General features: G+C 35.5%; 1 protein-coding gene across 2 annotated transcripts in view; it reads right to left on the bottom strand.

Annotated features, from left to right (window-relative positions):
• Mmp16 (matrix metallopeptidase 16) overlaps positions 1–16827 on the bottom strand; it is a 236855-nt gene that overhangs the window by 54853 nt on the left and 165175 nt on the right. The gene's annotated exons all lie outside the window — the stretch shown is intronic.

Below are 16827 nucleotides of genomic sequence, written 5' to 3'. Positions count from 1 at the left end.
TGGTGATCTGATAGGATGCATAGGATTATTTCGATCTACTTGTTTCAGTTAAGGACAGTTTTGTGAGCAATTATATGGTCAGTTCTGAAGAAGGTACCATGAGGTGCTAAGAACGTACATTCTTTTGTTTTAGGATGAAATGTTCTATAGATATCTGTTAAAACCATTTGGTCCAACACTTCTGTTAGTTTCATTAGGTCGCTGCTTTTTCCATGATGTGTCCATTGATGAGAGTGGGATGTTGAAGTCTCCCACTATTATTATGTGAGGTGCAATGTGTGCTTTGAGATTTAGTAAAGTTCCTTTTATGAATGTGGGTGCCCTTGCATTTGGAGCATAGAAGTTCTGAATTGAGAATTGATAGATTTTTTTTTCCTTTGATGAGTGTGAAGTATCCTTCCTTATCTTTTTTGATAACTTTTGGTTGAAAGTCCATTTTATTTGATATAAAAATGGCTGCTCCAGTTTGTTTCTTGGGACCATTTGCATGGAAATTTGTTTTCTAGCCATTTACTCTGAGGTAGTGTCTGTCTTTGACACTGAGGTGTGTTTCCNGTATGTAGCAAAATGCTGGCTCCTGTTTACATATCCAGTCTGTAAGTCTATGTCTTTTTATTGGGGAATTGAGTCCATTGATGTTAAGAGATATTAAGGAATAGTGATTCTTGCTTTCTATTATTTTTGTTGTTGGAGGTGGAATTGTGTTTGCTTGGCTATCTTCTTCTAAGTCAGTTGAAAGAAGAGTACTTCCTCCATGTATTTTAATTGAGAGTTTTGCTGTGTATAGTAACCTCGGCTGGCATTTGCGTTGTCTTAGGGTCTGTATGACATCTGCAGAGGATCTTTTAGCTTTCATAATCTTTGGTGAGAAATCTGGTATAATTCTAAAAGTCTGCCATTATATGTTACTTGACCTTTTTCCCTTACTGCTTTTAATATTCTTTTTTGTTTGTTTGTTTTGTTTTCTGAATTTGGTGTTTTGACGATTATGTGACTGAAGGAATTTCTTCTCTGGTCCAATTGATTTGGAGTTCTGTAGGCTTCTTGTATGTTTATGGGATCTCTTTCTTTAGCGTAGGGAAGTTTTCTTCTATAATTTTGTTGAAGACATTTATGGCCCTTTAAGTTGGAAATCTTTGCTCTTTTCTATACCTATTATCCTTAGGTTTGGTCTTTTCACTGTGTCTTGGATTTCCTGGATTTTTTTTGGGGGGGGGGTTAGGAGCTTTTTGCATTATGCATTTTCTTTGACTGTTGTGTCAATGATTTCTATGGTATCTTCTGTAACTGAGATTCCCTCTTCTATCTCTTGTATTCTGTTTGCTATGCTTGCATCTATTGCTCCTGATCTCTTTCCTAGGTTTTCTATCTTAAGGGTTGCCTCCTTTTGTGATTTTATTTTTTATTGATTCTATTTCTATTTTTAGTTACTGGATTTTTTAAAATTCCTTTACCTGTTTGGTTATATTTTCCTGTATTTTTATGGAATTACTGTGTTTCCTCTTTAAGGGCTTCTAACTATTTACTTATGTTCTCATGCATTTCTTTAAGGGAGTTATTTATGTCCTGCTTAAAGTCCTCTATCACTATCATGAGATGTGCCTTTAAATCAGAGTCTTCATTTTCTGGTGTGTTGGGGTGTTCAGGGCTCACTGTAGTGTGGCAACTATGTTCCGATGATGCCAAGTAGCCTTGGTTTATGTTGCTTATATTCTTGCCCTTGCCTCTCTCCATTTGTATATCTCTTGTGGTAGCTGGTATTGCTGTCTATTACTGTGGAGTGTCCTTCTTGCAAGCTTGTGTGTCAGTACTCCTGGGAGACCAGTTCTCTCCTAGCAGTATTTGGCTGTGGAGTAATGTGAGCCATGATCAGCTCTGGGCGCAGACAGAAGCACAATTCCTTTGTTTTTAATAGCTGAATAGTATTCCATTGTGTAACTGATCCACATTTTTCTGTATCTATTCTTTGGTTGAGGGACATCTGGATTGTTTCCAGCTTCAGACTTTTATAAATAAGGTTGCTATGAATGTGTGGAACACATGTCCTTGTGGTATATATCTTTTGGGTATATGCTCAGGAGTGGTAGAACTGGGTCTTCAGGCAGAACTATTTATAATTTTCTAAGAAAACTCCAGATTGATTTCCAGAGTGCTTCTACCAGCTTGCAATTCTACCAACAATGGAGGAGTGTTTATCTTTCTCCACATCTTCACCAGCATCTGCTGTCTCTTGAGGGTTTTTTTTTTTTTTTTCTTTTTTTCTTAGCCAGTCCGATTGGTGTGAGTAGGAACCTCAAGGTCATTTTGATTTGCATTTCTCTGATGGTTAAAGACTTTGAACTTTTCTTTAAGTGCTTCTTGGCTATTTAAGCTTCTCCTGATATGAATTCTCAGTTTATCTCTGTACCATATTTTTAAATTTTTATTAGTTACTTTATTTATTTACATTTCAAATGTTACCCCCTTTCCAAGTTTCCCCTCCTCAAACCCCCTATACCATCCCCCTTCCCTCTGTTCTTATGAAGATATTCCACTTCCTACCCACTCCTGCCTCACCATCCTAGAATTATCCTACTCTGGACATGAGTGACCAGCCCTTATATTATTAGCTGCTTTGGTCTTCAGACCAATGGTAAGTAATGATTCAACCAGTAACTGCTATGAGCAACAAGATATGACAAGCAGAGTCTGCAGAAACACAGTGTGTAAATTTGGAAGCTCAGAGATGAAGAGAGGGGCTGCAGGAAGCATTAGGCACAATAGTTTCTATTAAAATGTTTCATGTACACTGAGCTGAATGAAGTTATAATACCTATTTTTAAATAAAGTTTGAATAAATTACACTTCCATAAAGAAAGGTACATAATACAATTTAATTTTACGGAAGCTCCAGGATTATAATATAAAGACATGGTATTTCTCATCCCACTCTAGGTTAGATTATTTTGTCTCCTCCCTGCATCATCTTATTGATTCTGGTTCACGAATCACATAAAGACAATGATCATAAAAAACCTACAGAGCTAGCTACAGAGATAGCATGCCTGTCACTGTCCCCCCAGGACTACCGCTCTTAAGGTTACTCCTCTGTCCCGTTGCCACAGCCTTGTGTCCTGTATTTTCTTGTCTTCAAATGCTTAAGAGTATAGTTTCTGCTGGTCTTCCTATGGGGTCACCCTCCTCCTCAAGTTCCTCCAGCCTTTCCCTAATTCGACCATAGTGTTTCCTGATTTCAATCCACTGGTTGGGTATAAGTGTCTGTTTCTGTCTCAGTCAGTGGCTTATAGGGCCTCTCAGAGGGCAACAACCATGCTAAACACTTGTCTGTAACTATACCATAGCATCAGTAATAGTGTTAGGCCTTGGAGTCTCCCCTTGAGATGGGTCCCAAAGGCAGATATCTCAGACACTGAGCCACCAACCAGGCACCATATAGTATCTGCTCCAAGGTCCCTGACACTGATACTGCAGAGGAGTGCTTGGTCTGGGCTCAGTGAAAGATGTGTCTATCCTTGAGAGACTTGAGGCCCCAGGGAAGGAGGAGGCTTGGCAGGATGTGGGGGTGTAGGGACTGTTGGTTTGTGGGGGCATCTTCTTGGAGACAGAGGAGGAAGAATGGGATGAGGAAGTGTCAGAGGGCAGAATGTGAAGGGGATAATGAATGGACTGTAAAAAAAGATTAAATATAAAAATAATCATAAAAAAGAGTGCTTCACTTGCTTTTCTTTTGTGCATCCCTTCTCATTTGCTCTTTCTCTCTACTCTCACCTAATAATTCCTAACATGTAGAATAAAACCTTAAGTTTTAAATATGGTATGTAAGAGCATGTGGGAAGCACCCTTTCCCCCATTTCTCAATTCTGGTGCTTTTGTTTCTATAACAGTCCACACTGTGTTCTCAAAGCCCCAATACCATCTGACCTCCAGGCTTACCTGATGTTAATTGCTCTAAAAGGTTCAGCTAAAATAGCAGCAGTCTGCACACGTGATTCTTGATGCATGTGCTTCTGATGTACAGTGCACCTTAGATATTGATGCACTGTCTGCTAGACTATTATCAAACCCAGGGAATCGAAAGGGTTTGACAAGGGTAAAGAGAGCATCGTCAGGTATCTAATGCTTATTTACCAGCTAGCTAACACTTTCTCGAAGAAAAGAGTAAAAATAAATCAATGAAAGTGTTTTTATTAATTGTTAGTTTCAGGAGACCAAGGGAAGTTGTCACAGAATCTTCTGAAGACACTTTAACAATTGTGCTTTATAATAAATGAATGCTAGTAAGAATGAGAACACAGGTGCCACCATCAATAGCTCCAGCAATAATGGCAGTTGTAGCAACTGCTTGAGCATTTGCTGTGGTGTACCAGGTATGTTCATTGCTTATAGTATGTCAGTGTGTGGTGAGCTGACAGTGTGTGAGGAAGGCTACATGACAGCCTTTCTCAAATTACATAATCTAGCAGTATTCTCAGGACACATTTCCAAGTATCTTGTCATTCTGCATGATTATAAAATGCTATGTAGTAAACAGAAAAAAAAATCTTGCCTTAGTGGCCAAAACAACAAGAAAATTGATTTTATCAAAATAGTTGGTGAGTTTGATTCACAGAAAATTATTCTCATTTGAGACTATATCCTGCTGGATATAGAACTATACTTAATTGGAATTTTTGGTAGTTGAACTAAATTATATTAATGAAATGCACCGCCATGATTTTGTTCAAGTCACCTTACTCACAGTTTGAATGAAAAGGGCAATGAAGAGAATAATGGCTTCTCCCTTGTGATATTATTTTGAAAGCTGTGTCACTCTATCATTATTTACTATTTATGACTTTCATATCTATTAATCTGTTAAGTTTGGGATACACACACACCCACACACACACACATAGTATAGTATAGATAGAGAATCCATTCACAATCCCACAGCATTAAGGTTTGCTTGTCTTTATTTATAGTCTTTTCTGTGCCTTTTTAAAGCATGCATTTCAAATAATGAAATACATGATGCATGACAGTTTATGGTTTACCATTTCTGTGTAGATTGTAAGTTTATCTCATTATACATATTTTTTGCAAACAGCCTCCTGCTCTCATGCAATCATACCTGCTGATAAATTACAATTTCCTATGCTGCTTCTACAAAACTAGATAATTTGTGTTTCCTTGCTAAATTTATTTTATCGTGAAAGCATCAATCAATAGTATTATCCATTTTAGTATCTACTTTCATAATTTTTCAGGTGAATTAAAAATTCACCTGAAATTGTTATTAATTTGGAAAATATGCCCATTCTTCTGTCTGTGAAGTCCTGAGAAGTTAAAAAAAAAACAGCATAATTCTTAAATTATCCTTTTAAAAACAATGATAAAATACCACATTTTTCCTTGAATAAGTGCTCAGGGCAAAAAGCAATGAAATCCCTTTAAAAACCTACAACAAAAGTAATAAAATTTCCAAAGTAACCATTCTTGTACTTTGGCACTTAAGGGTTGAGCCTAGATCCATTCATGTTCTAGGGCAGCATGTTACTGCTGAGCACATTCTGAGCTTCAATAACTTCAATTTTCTAATTGAGAGACAACTATCGTCATTTTGTCCTAACATTGGGGCATTGAACCTTGCTTATGGGATTTTTTTGCATATATATAACTGTACATACAAAGTATAAACACATATATAACTAATATATCATATACATATTTATGGCACATATGTATAAACACCTAGCTACTGAGTTAAACTTTCATATTCCTAATAATCTACTTTTTATTTATAAGTAGCCTATGTTTGGCCCTTTATGTATTCATTTCCACTGCTTGCCTTCACATGTATGTGGGTTAACTGTGCTGTGAATCTCAACATTTTGTTCTGAAATAGCCCACTTAAAATATTGATATGTTACTCATATGTGTAATGAAATATAATCTCAATTTTGTGTTATGTTCCATTGAATTGTCTAATACTAAATTCCCTATTGATCATTTCATTGTTTCCAGTATGTTGTTATTTCAAGTAGTACAGAAGCAAAATATATGGGTTTAGTCATTAAGTGCTCATGAAAGAAATGCAACAAAAACTTGGACTAATCTTTTCTTTTTAAACAAAATAAACTCTAACTTGAATTCATAGAAGGTCTGTACTCTTATAATAAAATTTTAAATCTTGACATTTTATGTTCTGTTACCATTAAAAATATATTGTCTCTTCTTAAATATAGTTGAACTCAGACCATACAAGAAAAGAAAGGAACCTAGAACTGATTTCACGGTGCAGTGGTAAGGGTTTTTTGCTAATAAGTCTGATGATCTGAGCTAGGTCTTCTGGACTCATATAGTGGAAGGAAAGGACTGAATTCACACATTGTTTTCTGCCCACACAATATGGCCGACACACATGAGTCTATGTACACACATGTACTCTCTTATCTTGCACACATGCACATGTGCATATACGTAATATATTCAATAAAAATCAAACAATTGTAAATATATTTGCTGAGTATAAAGCAAAAGTAGTAAGAATGTAAAGTGGTAAGCTCCCGGGAATTCTAAGGATTTAGAATGGTTGGAATAAGTTAACCTCCTGAGGCCTTTTGTTCTCATATAATGGGTGGTCTACGTGATGATAACACATGTAAAACACTGAGGAGAGTGCCTAGTAACTCGTGGATACTAAATATAGTTTTGCTTCATTATGGTAGTGTATGATATTTTTATCAATACAAGGAACTGATAAAAATCTATGAGAATCATGTGGTCTAAAAATGCAATTTTCTTTTGTTACTTAGGAATTCTGTAAATTGTCTGATTGTAAATACCTAGAATTCAGGAACTTTGGAAAGTCACAGACATTTAGAAAGTGTTGTAGAAACTGCTAGTTATTGACTCAGTATCTAGTTCTTCTCTTTCCTGCTACTAACGTCTGAATCTTGTTTGAGAGAGCAATTTGCAGAATTTTCAAATCCTGCTTACCAGGCATCTCTATATAAGTAGCAACATAACAGCTGTAGCCAGAGAAAGAAAGCTGAGTGTTTGTGTTTTTTCTGTAATATGGTTGCTACATATTCATTTGGCATTTTCTTATTCTGTATAAAGCATGGATATCTGCAGGCAAAGCACTCATTCTGACACACTGAGAAATAAATCCATCAATCATGGTATGTAGGGGATTGATGATGGATAGAGTCTGAATTGAAAGTGTGGCAGAAGACTTACACAATATAAATTATCTTATCTACACATCAATTAAAATGTGAAGAGTAAGGACTCCCCTTCACTAATCCCAATAGAATTACAATTATTAATTGTAGAATAATGTGAAAGAATAATTATTTTTCAATAATGTCTTTTGACACCAGCACATTGTAATTCCCCATTACTTAATTCAATTTAATTTAAAGTTTTGTTATGTCCCATGTAATAATCTCATTTAAAAATAAAATATGATTTATTTTGATAACCCTCCTCATGGAATTCAAATTCAGGGAACAGAGTTATATGCAAAAATACTATTCAGTAAATTAATATTTATTGCATGCCCCAGTGATTCCAGGCATTTATCATTAAGTTGAATTCTATGACTGGCAAAATTATTCCAAATATCATTTTCAGTTTATTCAATCTAACTTGTTAGTAGGATATTTAAAAAAAAAACTATTATGCTTCTCTCTGTCTTTCTAAAGTTTTATGTGAGTAAATGATTGTTCATTGCTTATTCTGGAACTTTTTAGGAAGCCACATACTTTGGTGATGATTACAGTTATATTCCTAGTGTATTCTAAGTATATATACATATGACCAACTCATGAAGATAAATCAATGCTGTAGAAATTTGAAAGACTTTGCTGCATTTTTAAAGCCATTTTAAATAGCAAAAAAAGTTGCACTGATATTTATAGCACAATTTACAATTAAAGTGGTCATAGAAACAATAAAATTTATCATCTCCTCTTTACAGACATATGAGCAATAGTGTTCAACATGTTTTGAAAATCACTTTGACAAATTACTGGACATCTAAGGACAGGCACAGTGTCCCAGGCATATCCATGATGACTTGACCATGAGCATGAGAGCAGGATCATGGCGAACTTATCAGGGCATAAAAGTGCTGAGAAGTTGGTGATCAGACCATGTCTGAGCCGAGACATCCTCTTTTCCAGCTACCAACTATGTCCATTCCCTCCAATAGAGACTATAATTTATGGTTCCAGCCATGGACCAGCCCACCAATTATGTATTAGTATCATCTACTTCATCTCCAATCATCTCCCCAAGCCTGACAGCTGACACTAAGCCATGTGCCTGGAAGGAAACTTCAGATGCAAACTGTTAAGGGGCCAAATCTGAGACACTCAGACAATTCAAATATGAGTAGAAAATATTTAGAAAGAATGCTTTTGGAAAATTATTCAGTAAAAATTATATTTTACATGTTTACTAAAAATCTTGAACCTAAGCTTATTATTTATATTACATAAATGATTATAAGTGTTTGGAAACACTAGAGAGGAAATGAGCATTTTCTTTGAAAATTTTAATTAGAAATGATAGATTATAAATTATATTTAATACATAGATCAGGAAAAGTTAAATTTGATACTAATTTTATATAAATTTTATGTAAATTTAGAACAGGGTAGTTAACATGGCTAACTGAGAGGTTTACATATTGAACAACAATATTGTTTCAGAAAATATTTTTATATAATTACATTGGCTATGTACATAGATGTTTTCCTGTGCTACTGTCTTCTGCACCAAGAAGATTTAGGTTGCCTCTGGGCAAAGGATCCTCCCAGCTGGACTTCCCACTGCTCCATACCCATTGGGTACCTCATACATGGCCTGGCGTAAAGAAGAGAACTAGTGTGTGTGTGTGTCTAAGGTCTAGAGTGGGGACTCAATTTTTGTAGTTATGATGAAACTCTTATTCCTGATGCTAGGTAAAGCATTCCAAATAAGGACAATAAAGAAAGCGGTGCCCATATCCTTGTAAGGAAAACCCTAACTGTGCCAGAGTGAACTTGGGTGGAATTGTGCTTGTCAATGGGATCTTAGGAGAAGGAGTAGATATTGTTTATGTCTCCTCATGAGAAGAAATTTTTATACCAAAATAAAACAAACTTAAAAAAAACAACTTAATCTTCAAAATATATAGCACAGTCACATATTTCCTTATGTTTTACATAAGTGAGATAGTTTTAGTGTCTCTAAGGCAAGGATCCAAATATGAACTCAGCATTCTTTCATTTAGTAAAAAGAAACCATTGACTGAGAAAGGATTTGGGAAGTCAAGTGTACAAACCCTTCCCTCTGCGGACTATCTATATATTTCCCTGGTAGATTAGATAGGGGACACCAGAAATAATAAACCACTGAAACAAAAATTGTAAAGCAAGAATGATTAAGATGATCTTTAAAACCAGCTAATACTGATTAAAAGTGCAGCATTCCACTAAAGTCCAGTTGCATGTTCAAAGGTTTTTCTAAGGTAGATCATTATAATTTTGTACCAGAATTAAGTTGCAATTAATGTTCTCCACAGATCATCCTAACTTTAGTCATATGTGCACTGAGACATTATTTCAGTACCCTGATGATATGTGATAGGCAGTACCAAATTAATATTTGAATCAACATAACTTAAAGTTTACCTGTGTTACACCACTACTGGAAGTAATTTTGGATGTTTTGGAGAGCCCTATTTAGGTTTTCTGCCAAACACATGGCCCTTAATTATGTACTTACTGTAACAGAGAGAAAATTTGCAACACTGTGCAACTCTTTCCCCTTACACCCTAAGGATTATAGCCATTCTCTGTGTAAGACTATGTGCTATTTTATGCAGATAATTTCAGAGAATGGGAAGATGGTTCAATTGGCAAGATTCTTGGTGTACAAGCTGTAAAAAGCTGGGTATGACATCATGTCCAGTGTTGTGGAGTTAAAGACCAAGCATTCCCAGAGCACACTGGCCAGCTCACCTGGCAAAACTGATGGTATTTGGTTTCAGTGCCAAAACATAAGGTAGAAAGCAAGGTAGATGACAAGCTGCATTGAAGACAACCTCTGGCATATATATATATATATATATATATATATATATATATATATATATTCATATACACTTAAAAATGTAAGTCTGCATGCACACTCACACAGAAACACACACACACACACACATATGCACACACATACACAGTATTGCATACTCCACTGCGCACACATATATATACATACAAACCCACACATACAGGCATACGTACAAACATACATACATACATACACACATACATACATACATAGAGAAGCAGTAATTTAGGTGCTAGCTTTGGCAGCACATATAGTGAAATTTGAATGGTGTAAAAATTAAGATGGCTTCACATACAGATTCCCAATTCATTTTTAAAATAAACATAATTTTAAATATCATTTGAAATTGAGCTACTGAACCAATTGCAAAATTAACTATGCTGCTTCTGTCTTTACTTTTAATACCAGCATTTCCTTAGTATATCAAAGTCTTAGGATAGAATTTCTCAGCGATAATTCTGAAATGTTTAACAAGTATTTATTGTTTGCTATGTTCTATCACAGTGCAATACAGAAATGGTTAAATTAGTCACAATCCTTGACTAGAGCTTATAGTAAGTGGGATTTAACACTTTGTCTAATGTCTAAGGAATACAAGATTGTCCTATCTCAATATAAACAATGTCACTCTTCTAGAAAATGGGAATAAGTCAGACCACAAGAAGACAGCAGAGATTCGTTGTTGTTGTTGTTGTTGTTGTTGTTGTTGTTGTTGTTGTTATGGAGGAGAGTTTGTTAAGCTAATCCCTCTCATCATTTGAGAATGCAAACTTCCATGTCTACTATCTTCAGGACTGTCTGAGATCCTTCATGCACTGTGCCCCTCTCAGTTGGCTGTAATCTAGCTAGCAACATTGAGAATAAGAAATAGGAATAAACAGCCTTCGGGGGATGAACACAGAGGAACAGAGATGAGCAAGTAGTTAACTCATATTAGACAGAAACCTGAAACCTGGCACGTTACAGAAATCACAGAACAGACAAGAAAAAAAAATGTTGGGTTGAGGGAGTGAGCGGAACAGCAAGTAAAAGAGAGAGGAAAGAGGGGAACAATCATAGGAGCTGGGCGGAGGCTGAACTAAAACCCAGAGAAGAGAAAAATCTCAACTTGTTCTGCACCAGGGAGAAAGGCTTTCTGCTGAAGCTGTCCCTCAATGAGATACACATCCTTTAAAGAACAATTGTACGCTGTATTGGTGATAGACAGTCAAGGTGGGAAAAGGTAGAGTAGGAAAAAAAGGAAAAGCAGGAAATTAGTTTAGAGGATATTTTATATATAAGGTGAGGTGTGAGATAAGGTGAGATATTGAGATAGGATGGTAACAACAAAGAAAGAAAGTTTAATGTTCTTAGATGATCAAATTCAGAGGTTCACTGTGGACTAACTGAAGGATTGAATCACATTTTATGAAATATGAACATGTATTTGAGGCTGAGTTCTCATGTTTCAATGTCTCCCCCTCCATCATCATGTTTCCTTTTCAGTAAGAAGATGTCCACTTTAGAAAAATGGAAAAAAAAAAAGCTATTTTGTAAAAATGAAATTAGACTCTACTTTGTATTTATTTGGAACTCCTCAATATATTTAAATAGGGTACATCAATTAAAATAGTCATTTGTGAGCAAAACAAAATTTTAATGAATGAATACAAATTGGACAGAACATTTAAAATTCAAGAGTTAGAGGAGGGGGAGAAACGTTGGAAATGATATGGCATGGCTGATGCACGTATGAATTCACAGCAGCCATGGTTATCTGCACAAGATCAAGTTTGCTGAAAGTTCCAGCATCAATAGAGTAGGCCTCTCCAGGTCCCACCTCTTATTGTAGCTATTGACAGCACTATTAAAAAAGGAGAAGAAAATACAAAGCTTGGGTGAGATATTGGAGGCATAGTTGGGAGTAGATGTTATCATACTTCATTGTTCATATGGATGAAGTTCTTAAGAATTAAAAAAGAACTGAAATAAACCCCAACAGTATCTACTTTGGTTTGTTGTCCTGTACATTATGTGTTAACTCCTTGTCTAGGTCCATGAGTTTTACTTTGCACTGACTACAGTTTGCCTGGCCTCTTTATGCTAACACCAACAGGTTTTTGCTTGCCCTGATTGATATAAAGAACTGATCAGTTGATAGAACCAGTCTTCTTAGGCGAGGGGAAATGATGTTCCAACTGCCAGCTTTAAAAACTACAGGTACTATTGTGCTCCTTCGGATTCAATTTAACATTTTATAATTGAAATTTGCTTCAAAAAAAAAATCTCATTCAAATTTACTGGTAATTTCCTTCACACTAAAATTAAGACAAATCATGTCAATATGACTCTGCTAAAATACAAAGGCATATGTTATTCTCAGAGTTATATCTGGTTATTGTGAATGCAGCTCAGTCAAGACAAGTGACAGTCTTCAGGTGAGGATGTGTCTTATGGTACTGTTACGTTTTCCATGATCTTTGACATTTTTCTTTGATCCTCATTTCTTGCCTTAGGTGGCATTATGGTCTCCAAAGGCTATGAAGCAGCAGGGATTAATTTTCTGATTTATGCATCAATATGGAACATACTTGAGTGTATGCATGCACACACACACACACACACACACACACACACACACACACACACACACAATTTTCTACTTACAACATGGTCCCAGAATAACTCTCTGTGAATGAGAAGATGATATTGAATCCCAGGAGAGGAAACTAGCAAACAAAAGGAACTATACAGAATTTCCTGTTGTAAGGGAAGACCTCTTTCTAATGAGGAGACAAACATGACTAGTTATTGCGCTGTGTATACATCTAGATTTTGTTTGGTGGTGGTGGTGGTAGTGTTAAAATACATACATATAGAACTTAAATTCTTTCGTCATTAAATTCTTTCAAAAATTAAAAAAAAAAATTAAAAATGCAGGAGAGGAATAGGGAGAAGCATGCCTGAGACTCCACCAAGTTTGAACCCTGGGACCCACATAGTGAAAGGAGATGAGTGATTGCCTTAGATTGCACTCTGACCTCCACACACACACTGTGATGCATGGAATACCAGTAAATAAAAAACAAATTAAATGAATTTAGTGGGCTTTTCAAAAAAAATAAATAAAGGAGAAGAAAACATTCATTATTTCATCATTTCTCCTGTGCTCTGTATATACCTTCAGCTTGCGTGAGTTGCCCCACCGGTATTCCTGTCACTAGTTGTGAGCACTGTGGCATGCAAATGAACTAAGTGAGCTGTGAGCAAGTCTAGTTAAAGCCATGAAACAAAGGCAATGATTAGATTAGAAACAACAAACTAGTGTGTTATATAGATGCACAGAACAGGCAGGAAAAACAAGGAGAACAACTTTGGCCAGAGTAGGCAGCCCGTATCTGAGTTTCATGCAGACATGCTGAGTTAGTAAGACTAGGATACCTGAGGCTTCACAAGAGGAGCCCCCAGGCATTAAAACTAAAGGAGAGTTGGGTGTACAAGAGAAGAGTTCATGGGATAATAAAGTCCCTGATTTGTATAGAGTTTGTAATAAAGTAGAAAATCAGGCTACACAAGTAGGAGTAAAGTTAAACAATGCCATTCCTAAATATATTTGAAGGGCTTCTAAAATATGAATAAGTATGTGCTCCTAGAAGACAGGCACTCAAAAGGCAGATTGTCACAGGGTATATTTTATACCGGTATCAAGCAGGAAGGCTAGACACAGAGCACTGACACTGGTGTAAAAGTAGAGGTCATGTAGGTTAAATAGCTACACGCAGAGGAAATTGCAGACTAGCTGTTATTCACAAAGCAGCATTTTGGCTCCCGTATATACTCATAATACTGATACCTAGAACCTACGTGTGCAGTCCTCTCTGTCAGTTCCGTTTTATTATCACTGTGGTAGACAACTGACAGAAACAACTGAAAGGAGGAAGACTTCTCTGGACAGCGGCTTCTGGGAATGCAGACCCTCATGGTGAGAGGAAATGTCAGGGTGTCCCTCTCCACAGCACCTGGGACTTTGCAGCAGGTGATGGAGGCTCATGCCTTTTGTGACTAACTAGGAAGACATTATATGCTTGGAACTAGAACTGAACACCACCTTCAAGGTCAACTCTTGTGGATACATTTGACTAGAAAGAACACAGTCCTAAGGTTTCTACATCCTCCCAAAATGATAACACCACCTGGCAACACAGTCCAGCACAAGAGCCTGTAGTACAGACTTTACATGCAAACCATAACACATTCATACCTGTTCACCTTGAATATGAACTCTAAGAGAGACAAGCCTAACCTGTTTTATGTACTATTTAATACATTGTGAGCCCCTGAAACATCATGCAGTTTGATGACAATAAATATTTCTTCAGTATTTATAACTTTAAAATACAGGGTAAAGTTCAACTAGAAATCTGAGTTGGAAGATCTGGATTAGAATCAAATAGATGTATATAATTCCTTATATAAGTAAGTAGTGTTCAATAATTCTTTACAGTTATTGAAGGATTACAAATGACCTGAATATTCTGAATTTATATTTTCTGGAAAGACAAAGAATAGTATTGAACTTGTAATATGGTTGTGTAGTTCATAGATTGTGAACTACACAATCTAGTATTAGATTGTGAATCTAATATGGTTGAATCTAGTTTTCAACCATACCCATATTGATTACCCAATTTGTATAGGCTTTGACTAAGAGCAACTAAGATTCTATTGTGCCTTCTACCCCAATCTCATACTATTTACAAGTGAATTAGAGTCTTAAGATCTTTGTATCAGATGTTATCTATCATGCTCACTATTGTCAATGGAAAAAAGTCTGTTACATATTTAATGTTCTTGGAAAAGTCTGCTTGCTCTTAAAATTAATTCAAAATGCTAAGTAAGTAAAATTTAGAGTTGAATTAAATTCCTATACTATCTCTTTGCATCCATGTTATAACTTCTATGTTTGCATCTTCATGGTATGCACTTCGATGTTCACCTTTTTTTTCCCCAGTTATATGACCAGTGAATAGACAGGAGAGTTAGTTTGTACTCTCACAGAATTGGTGCCTAATAGAGCACCCTAAGCATGCATGCATATACAAATATATTTACATATAAATACACACATATACACACGCGCACATATGTGCTTTTTGTGACAGAACACTAAATATAGAGGCTGTAATGTCTGTACTGTTAGGAAAGTTGTTACAATGAAAGAGTACAATGCTATTCAGATGGTGTTATATTTAACAAATTTTTAGATGTATTTCAGGAACTTTTTGATGGAGAGTTTTGAGAAAGAATCTAAGGTAAGATAGAAAGTTAGGGGAGAAATTTGAATTAAAACTTTGATGATATTGAAATTTGTTATCATTTCCTTATATTAGAGAACTGGTCTATAAGATTTTTCTTATACTTCTGATTCCAGAAAGCAGAGTTTATGGGCCTTTAATTATTATTTTAGTGCACTTCCTGTGCTGTATAGTGTGCAGGAGAAAGAAGTCAGTGGATTTTATTTTATTGGTAGATAGGTAAATATAACTCTTTGCTGAGAATACCGGTCTGTTTAGGCAGAAATAATAAAGAAGAATGCATTATTCTTAAATAACGAAGACACTATGAAAATTTTATTTTATAGAAGTATCACGTTGCACTGTGGAAATTTAGCTAGGGTAGTAAAAACAAAATCCTGGTCATATAGAATCAACAAATTGCTGTATGCTGTTTCTTTTTCTTTTTTTTTTTTTTCTTTCTTTTCAATTGTGTGCCACAGAACAACTGGGAATAATGATGAATTATGGTAAATTATCAACAGTAACTTTGGGAATCCTCAACAATGAACAATGAAAGATATACACATAAAGATGTATGCATGCATGCATGCATAATAAAAGTAAGCTTTTTCTTTACCAGCTGTATCCAAGCTTATTAATATACTTGAAATGAAATCAAGTACTTTATACATATAAGAATAATATTCTAGTTATATATTTAAATTTAGTACTCCTGAATTTTCTTTTAATTTTGATTTTCTTTTTCTTTATTTTTATTAGTCATTATAATTGTGCAGAACAAATTACCTAATTTTCCCTTGTTCATGCATATATATAATACGTGTGTGTGTGCACACCTATTTTCTCTTTGCATGTACCTTTTGATAATGAATTTGCTCAAATACATATTTTTCAAATATAAAAATATAATTTGATATTGCATACTTGCAAATACAAATTAAGTATCCTGCCTACGAAAAAACAAACAAACATCCCAAGTTCTATACTTTGGAAATGATGGAGGACTAGAGATTTTACGAAGTGGGGAACCCCAAACAAAATGACAAAAAGAAATCAACAACAACAACAAAAGTGACAACGACAACGACAACGACAGTCAAGCAATGCAGTAATTGTCAACTCAAATTAGAGAGACATTTTAAGACTTATAGAGTAAGCCATCTGAGTAACAGCATTCTGGGACGTGGCTAAGCTGACAGGCAAATCGTAGCTATTAGATTCCGTTTGTGATTTAAATTCTGCTATTTTATCTCTTCCTAACATGCAGTATTTTCAACCTCACATTTCCAGGCATTTCAGCTCCTGCTGACAGAAGTGTATTCCCAAAATAGAATATCATAGCAATCTTCTGCTAGACATCAACGCCCATTTGTGCATGTGATTTTTAGGATGCTTTTTTTTTTTTTTTTTTTTTACTGCTAACTGCGAGAGGGCCTGAAAGGTAGAGAGT

Source organism: Mus pahari, chromosome 22 (genome assembly GCF_900095145.1).
Source record: "Mus pahari chromosome 22, PAHARI_EIJ_v1.1, whole genome shotgun sequence".
NCBI lineage: Eukaryota > Metazoa > Chordata > Mammalia > Rodentia > Muridae > Mus > Mus pahari.
The sequence above is the reverse complement of the archived record's forward strand: the minus strand, read 5'-3'. Positions and strand labels throughout refer to the sequence as shown.